Below are 6,305 nucleotides of genomic sequence, written 5' to 3' on the forward strand. Positions count from 1 at the left end.
ACCACACAAGTGTTTAATCCTTTTTGAATTCTACAAAGCTCTTGGCCGCTAATCTCTTTTTGACGGTGAGTTTCATCGGTTAATTATGCTCTGTTTAAAAACCACTGCAGTCTCTCACTTTAAATGGGTAGCCTTCCAGCTGCTGCTGCTGGGACTGGTTCTCTCCATGTAGCCCTGCGTAACGTCCCTGGCTGGGGAGAAGGTGAAAGCCCGCTTCTTGGGAATAAGCCTCGCTCTTCCCCCTGGTTAACATAGTGATGCTATTTTGTTCTTGGTTTTCTCCTCTGAGAACTTGAAAGCTATTTAAAGAAGTAGGGGCTGACTTTCTTTCACCTGTCTCTGCTGGTGGTATTTATCTTTAGTGATTGTACATCATAGACTTTAAGGTCAGAAGGAACCATCATGATCACTAGTTGATTGTTCATAATATTCTCCTTAGCTATGTTTGAGGTTGTTTTCACCATGCTTTCCTGCTGTAAATTCTAAGCATAACCTAATGTGTGCTTTTATGCTTCAAGTAGGGTTACTTTCTGGCCATTCTTATGCCTCCTAAAGATGGGGAGAAAGAACTGAAGAAAAAAAATCATATCAGCTGGCCTTACGTGGTGGATTAGGGATTTTCTTTCTCCTCTAAATCCCCTTGGCAGCCTCCGCTACGAAGTACAGTCCAGTTAGCTGATAAGAGACCTAGCTCTAAACAAATTGGAACAGGCCACCTCATAAGTTTCATTGGAAGCCATTAGGACTGGAAGGGACCTCGTGGGTCAGTAAATCCAGTCCCCTGCGAGCCCAGGCAACCCTGTCATATCATCCTCTTCATACATGTATCAAGCCCCAAAACGAGGATGCAATCTCAGGGATTTTAATAAAAGGTACAGCAAAACGCTCAGCCTCTGGAAAACTCGAACATCAGCTAATAATAGGTTGTTCCAGAGGGAGAAGAGTTTTAAAGAATATCCTGTCTGTTAAATTCCCTTTCCAAACTTCACCCCCCCCCCAAAAAAAACATTCATTGTACATATTCTAAAGATATTCCATTTACTTCTCAGATTTTACCATAGTTAAAATTATCTACCTCAACTAGAATGGTATTAGCTCTGGCATCACGGTGTGACCAGGAACGTAAGACGACAGTATAAGGGAGGGCAATGGAGTTTTCCTTATCAATCAAGGAAGAAAATTATTGGCGCTTTGCCACAAATTCTTTTGAGTTAGCTTCTGTGGTGTTTCTGGCAAAACTGAAGCTTATTAAAGAGAAAAATTCTGTTTGGTTTTGTGTGTTTTTTAAGAAGTAGGGTAGTGCTAGGCCAAAATGAAGAGATAAATGTAGGTCCTGATTAGGATGTTGTGAATAATTTTGTTTCCTGACTATGAATAGTGAAGACACTTCCCGGTAAATGAATTTTTTGTGTCTATTACATTACATACCACAATGCAATGTGAGTACACTTGAATTGCTTTTTTTTTTTTTTTTGTCCATATGCCATTTTTAGTAGACTTCTTGACAAGTTTGCGATTTTTTTTCCAGCTTTTGTAATGATGTGAATCTTCTAACGTATGTTTTCTTTTATTACAGTTACTTGATTGTAATTTTGTTAAAAGGATGAATAAAAATATATTTGAATAACTGTTGCCTTTCAATTGAATTGAATTGAATAGCTTCCTTGTATTTTAATGAGAGGGTAAATCGAGAGACTGAAAAAATGGGATCTGTTTAGTGTAGAGAGAAGATAAGTAAAAGAGGATATGCTGGAGGAATACAGAATAGTGAATGGTACACAGAAGGCAAAACGGCCATTCCTATTTACTATTTCTGGTGTAAACAAGCTAATTCCATACAGTAAACTAAGATAATGCAGAAACTGGCATTTTTCACTTGGGTGTTCAGGCAAAAAGACGGGGTATACATAGAGCCTTCGCTTTCATCATGTGTGTTTCCATTTAAATAGTCTGTAACTACATCAGCATGTACTGCTTCTCAGTAATACAATAGAATATCATACAGACGTCTTCAAACTTAAATGTGTGTAGCATTGTTGAGAAGATCCAGTAGGGTTTAAGATGTTATTTTAAATCACAGGGTTTTTTAATTATTGCCCCATATTAGCAGCAATTTGGGTCTCACGTTTTGTTACCAGGAACTTGTTAAAGTCTGATCATGTTTCTTATTTAGGCAAAAAAGCAAGTATGCAATAGGGGTGAGAGGGAGAGAAAAGAACGAAAAGTAGGAAAATGCAGCTTCTCTCTGATGCTTGCAGTTCAGTAACTAGAAAACCACAGATACATGATCCACAACTGGGACCTGGCAAATTTATACCAGAAAATCAGCTGCTTAGGGATTGACAAACAAAAAAACCAAACTGGTCACAGCAAAATGTTGCAAGATTAGATTTGTCCTCGCTGGCCAAGTTCAAGTCTGCTCAGATGACCGTGAGTAATAAGGCACACTGTCAGACAAGAGGTGATAATAGGAACATTAGCATCACTGTTTGGAATTCAGCCACCTTTTTCTAAACTAGCAAAGGAAAAGTTTCTGGAAGTTAGGAGTGACTTCAACCAAGGATTAGAAAGGAAGACACTAGTTTAAATGTAGCAGTTGTTGGAAGTTTTATGCTAACAAAAGTGACAGACGCTGGGTATTGCAGGCTTGAAAGAAATTGGTACATAAAAGGAGCATCCTTTATAATAAGTATCATTAGAGATTAAATAGATATCAACCTTTGTTACCTTTAGAGCTCTGTGCACATGTGGCAACAGAATCCTGTACAGTTTGAAATGTCATAATCTGACCCTCCCGCAGGAATGTAGCCATGTAAATGCTACTTCCTGTCACTTTGACATTGATTTGAGATGAAATGGGTCACTTCTTGACACTAGCACTAGGTGGCAATGCAGTTACTTTTCATTCACATTCTACCCACTTTCTAGTGCAGCTGACACCCCTTTTCTCCTTGTATAAAATGTTAAACTGTGCCAAGAACTTTTAGAAAATGCCATTCAGGCGGTCTTTAGAAGTGCACAGCTCCCTAGCTCTTTAAATGACAGGACAGTTGTGGACCCTGTTAATAAAAGAGCCTTTTTCCGAATTAACTTAATCCACTTTGGAAGTGCATTAAGATAAACCAAAAAAAGAAATTCTTGCCCTGGATTCAGAGGGTCCATACACAGCATTACTCTGGAATAGCTATCCTACTTTAGATTCACACCCTCTAACTTTCATGTAGAGACATTCCCCCAGAATAAAGGGAATTTGAAAAGCACAGAGCTGTTAGTCAATGCTTACTCATAACTAAGGAGATAACTAGGTCATGAAAGTCACAGATTCCATGACTTTACCGGAGCTCTGTGACTTCTTCGGCTTCAACTGTCAGTGGCTGGAGCTGGGGCTGTGCGCCACGCTGCAGCCGGAGTCAGGGCTGTTTCCCCCACCCCACCCCCCCCATGGCAGCAGTGCTCAGGCTGTCATTCCTTCTCCGGCACCCCTCCCCCCGGTTATTTTTAGTAACAGTCACAGACCAGTCACTGCTCCTTTTTTTCTTTTGAAGAAACAGTACTAGAAAACAGACCCTACTGTATGTCACTTCTGCTCTAGACTTTAAAAGTTTACATTCACCTTAGCTTGAGTCCAAAATCTTGATGGTTGGTTGGTGGTTTTTGTAAATTAACCCTGACCTGAGTAGCACAGGTTTAATAACTTATTTACAAATTCTTTGCAGTGTTGTGAGCTCAACCATACCAGGGATGTGCTCTAGACAACCACACGCCTATGGCTACAGTGCAGGACTAGAAGCCAGGAGACCAGACTGCTGGGGGCTTCCTAGGTCACCTGGGCAAGTCACTTAATCTGAAGTCAATGGGAGCTTCAGGGGCTCGGTACCTGGAGAAATGTTATTTTGGAATCTGACTTTAAGCAACCCGGTCTCTAACCTTTTGGTTGAGGAGCTTAAAATACAATATTGATTTTTCCCTTTATTAGTATTTAGTGCGTTTCCATTCTGAGACGATGTGTGCGCCTTCGTCTGTCTCACTTGGGATGCTATTTTCCCCCCTCCACACACCTATCCAGCAGATAAGGCAAAATGTAATTTCAGAGTCCGTTAAATGTGAGAACGAGCTCCTAACATGTTTGATTTTAGATGACTCCAGAATGTAAGGCATTAACCTGCTGACATTAGTTTACATATACCTAGGTTAAATCACTCCTCTCCCCGTTAGCTGGCCAGTGCTGTAGTGACTGTTGGGGATGTGGGGCGGCTAGGTAACGTAAGTACTGATCTGTAACACTGTGTGAGACCTGCTTAGAGAAGCAAAGTTACTATATAGTTACAATGGGTTGTTACTGCCCTGTCTGAATGTATTGCTCTAGCATAATAGGGGGCTGGAGGAAAAACAAGCAGGAAGGCAACACAATGATAAGAATACCCCAGCACACACTTGAAAGACAATGGGGAAAGCTGTTAGCTTTGAGGATCCTACATCCCGCCTCTGATGAAGTGACAAGCCCTGTTTTGCCAAGGTTGGGAGTGGAGAGATGAAAAGGGCACCACACAGTTGAAAAGCCCCTCTCAGGAGAGGTAAGGGGGCTGCCCTGAGGAACAGGCTGTGTGAAGAGGTTGGGCCTACAAGGCTGACATCAGGAGCTGGTGAGCTCTACACAGATAGGCCTGGGGAGAGGCTGGTTTATTGTTTAGGTCTGTTTTCTCTGAATGCTGCTGTGCTAATAAATACACTTGGCTTTAAGGAGGCTGTCTGGTCACTAGATACCAGTGACACTGCTCCTGGAGGGACCAGAGCTGCAGATATTGTATATAAGTCAGGCCTGCTGAGGTAATCATGGTAGGTCACAGGAGACTTCCGTCCAGGGCCTGATCTGACAGTGGCATGATTTCACCTCTAGTGAGGTGACAGTGTAAGACCAAGAGGGAAGTGGCCTCAGAGACAGAGCCCTGGTAACTGACCGGTGACCACAAATAAGTCACTGCAAAACCAGGCATTATTTTCATTTGGTTGCTAAGCCAAGATTTTTGTCTCCTCTGTTTTCAGTCTAAATTACTCTACCAAATATGGTAATGGGCCAGCATAAGCTTGTGCTTAGGAACAAGAATATATGGAGCGAGGTAAGACAGGGCAATGTGTACATATACACCAGATAGGACTGGAACGTTATTTATCACTGTTTAGAGTTCTCTCAAGGGTGTTTTAAAGGCCTTGTCTGAAGAGTTAGCACATTACAGAATGCTGTAAACGTGTGGCAAAAGTAAACATCATAATTTAAAAGATGCTTCTGTCTACATGACACTTAAAAGTGCACATGGCAAATAAAAGGAAGTATTTTTTCACATAACGCACAGTCAACCTGGGGAACTCCTTGCCAGAGGATACTGTGAAGGCCAAGACTGTAATAGGGTTCAAAAAAGAACTAGATAAGTTCATGGAGGATAGGGCCATCAATGGCTATTAGCCAGGAGGGGCAGGGATGGTGTCCCCAGCCTCTGTTTGCCAGAAGCTGGGAATGGGCGACAGGGGATGGATCACTGGATGATTCCCTGTTCTGTTCATTCCCTCTGGGGCACCTGGCATTGGCCACTGTCGGCAGACAGGAGACTGGGCTGGATGGACCATCGGTCTGACCCAGTCTGGCCGCCAGAGGTGAAAGTAAGCCGGTCCGGCCCAGTGTACCAGTAAGAGCCCGTACACAGCCGACCGCACCGGCAGGGCTGCTGCTGAGGGGCCAAAAGGGGCAGCTTCCGCGGGCTCGGCAATTTAAAAGGGCCTGGGGCTCCCGGCAGTGGCCAGAGCCCCTGGCCCTTTAAATCGCCGCCAGAACCCCGGGGCTCCCAGCCGCTGCTACCATGGGGCTCCGGCAGCAATTTAAAGGGCCGGGGCTCCCGGCCGCCGCTACTGCACCAGCAGCCGGAGACCCAGGCCCTTTAAATCTCTGCCAGAGCCCTGGGGTAGCGCTGGTGGCGGCAGCCGGGAGCCCTGGGCCCTTTGAATCACCACCCAGCACTGAAGGGCTGGCTGGGGGAGTCTGGCCCCAGCCCTGCCCCTTCTGGTTGAGCTGTTCCCCACACCTTGCTCAGGACCCCAGCTGCCCTGCGTACCAGTAAGTCCCTTAAGTTACTTTCACCCCTGATGGTGGCTCTTATGTCCTCTCTGTTCAAGCATGTGAATGAAAATGGGAAGTGTATCCTGAGAGAAAACAGCGACTGGGCTAGTGCCAGTTAATGGTGTGTAAGGGACCTACAGAACTGAGCTCAGGTTCTCAGATTAATGTCCGTCACCGGTGTTTGGATATTGTAAAA

The sequence above is a fragment of the Emys orbicularis genome, chromosome 9, assembly GCF_028017835.1.
Source record: "Emys orbicularis isolate rEmyOrb1 chromosome 9, rEmyOrb1.hap1, whole genome shotgun sequence".
Taxonomy (NCBI): domain Eukaryota; kingdom Metazoa; phylum Chordata; order Testudines; family Emydidae; genus Emys; species Emys orbicularis.